Source organism: Palaemon carinicauda, chromosome 1 (assembly GCF_036898095.1).
Source record: "Palaemon carinicauda isolate YSFRI2023 chromosome 1, ASM3689809v2, whole genome shotgun sequence".
Taxonomy (NCBI): domain Eukaryota; kingdom Metazoa; phylum Arthropoda; class Malacostraca; order Decapoda; family Palaemonidae; genus Palaemon; species Palaemon carinicauda.
Window position 1 is genome coordinate 199,996,736 of NC_090725.1, and position 2,500 is coordinate 199,999,235.

A 2,500-nucleotide genomic window follows, 5' to 3' on the forward strand; every position below is an offset into this window, starting at 1 on the left:
GATGTTTTTCTGAAAAGGATGTTGGGTCCGTTTTTTATGATTATGGCTAATCTTTTGAGGACAGAAGATTTATGAGAAGGTATCAGGAAGACATTGAACTTAAAGATGGTCATTTCCAGCTACCCGTGTCTTTCAGAGATCCCATCGTGAGTTTTCCTACTAAAAAGAAGCAGGCTATCCTGTGGTACCCTAATGGTAGCATTAACCGACCTCTTCAAGAATGAAGAGCTTATGAAGAATATAGCACCTGTTATTACACGTGATTGCAAGAAATGATATTACATTCTAATGCTTCCGAAAAGGATATCTTCAAATAAAATAAATTTACAAATAAACCAGGGAAACTAGGTTATTAATATTTTCACACAAAAGACAACAGTTAATTCTAAAATTGTTCAACAGAAAAACGATTTTTAATCTAATCAGTTAATGAAAAGAAAATTGTATCATCACGATATTATGGAGAAAGCCAAGAATTGGAATAAGAAATCATTTCAAACGGTTTAGTAATTCGTTTGGTTAACCGTTCATTTCAGGTGTATAAAAAGTCTCAATTTGAATTTTCTTTACTCTAAACATACTGTAACCTTCTTTAAACGCCACCTTATGCCCTTAACTATTTCAGGCCTTGAGAAACTAGAAAAGCATGTAAGCCAGAGAGAATCAAACCAGCGTCCTTCTCTACACTTAAATTAACCGAAACCGATTTGCCTATTGAAAGACGGGAAGTCATACTCATCACGTGGAGTGGAAATAGGCAGTAAATTCCAAAGCTTTGCAGTATTTTTGAAGCAATAAAAATCAATCTGAGCAATTCACTAGTCATTAGCAAATTTATAAACTGATTGCCAATTCAAGGATGAATCCCTACACATGTTAACTTTTACAGCATTAGCCCCTATATATAACCAGTCAGCATACTTATCAGCAGACATATTCTCGCCTCATTGTATCATGACCATTCTTTTGAATGTCTTTTCCGCTCCAACTACACAGGTTTGTGGTAGCATATTGGAAACGTCCCTGCCTGGTGATCTGCTGGACTGGAGTTCGAGACCCAGTCAATCTCAATAGTTTTTGTAGTGTCTGTAATCTCACCATCCATTTCAGCTAGGGATGGTGGGATTGGGGGAGCGTATATGTCTACCTGCTGAGTCATCAGCAGCCATTGTCTGGTCCTCCCTGGTCCTAGGTGGGATGAAGAGGGGGCTCAGGGCTGACCATAAGTATATATGGTCAGCCTCTAGGACATTGACCTACAATGGGATTGCCAATGTCCCTTAACTCTGCCATTCATGAGCGACCTTGAAACAATGACAGAGTGTACATTTCCTTCCCAACCCACTATCCTCTTTTTTTTATTCCAAGTGATCAAGCGATCTCTACAGTCTTGGCCTTTTCGCCAATGCTTATTTATTTTTCACTCCTTTTAGTCATCTCCCCATAACTTTCCTTTAGTCTTCCTTTCTTTATGTTTACTATACACAAACCATTCAGCTCAACCACTTCCACCTCATGTCTTATATTTGCATTTAACATCCAACTTCACCACCATAAGGGAATGAAGGGAGCTTCCATAGAAAGTCCAACTTTCTTCCAGTGCCTTTGCCTGCATATTGCTGCTCTCCCTGCTTTGCCTATCCTGTAAATTGCATCTGCTCTGATCTTACCACCATGCCAAATACCAATGCAGACCAACTGTTACAATTCTTCCTCCATCCTTGGTAACATCGATTGCTCTACCTTACTAGCTTATAATTACCCTTATAACAGTAGGCTTGCTCATCCAGGCATTCTCTTTTAACCTTTTCCTCTTTGAAATACTTTCAAACATGTTTACTTACTTGTCTCTGCAGTTCTTTCTACTATCCTCAATCAACACTGTATGATCTGCAAAACATCAGCCACTCCTCAAACGATTCAGGACCCATTTTCCTTTACCACAACTATGCATTTACATCCAATGTTTTTCTCTGACATCATGAATCACTGACTGCATAAAAAAATATTAAGTACTTATGGAAATATGGCATAGCTTTACTAAAACAGTAGAAATCCCATTCAGCACATGCTTTGCTTCCATAATTAAAACTTTTAATGATTTTCAGAAAATTATCTTCAAAATCATAAACCTCTAACAGTTATATTCATTATTTTATTCAAGTACCTGTACATTACATATAATTTTCTCACATGACTCTCTTCTCCCATGCATCTTTTTATTTACACAGAATAAATCTATGAATAATTGACCTGATCGATGCCTTGAGGAAACTTAAAAGGAGTAGGAGCAAACTTTTGGTTATTAAAAACAATGATTGCACTTCCTAGTACTTATGTATTATAAAATATTTTCATTAAACTAATGTGCTTAATTTTTGTTCCGAATGACCCAACCACCTCAGAATACTTTTATACAGTCTTTCATTATGCTAACCTTTTTTTTTTTTTTTTTTTTACCACTTCGGCATACCTCTACATTCCTCACTACCATCAAGCA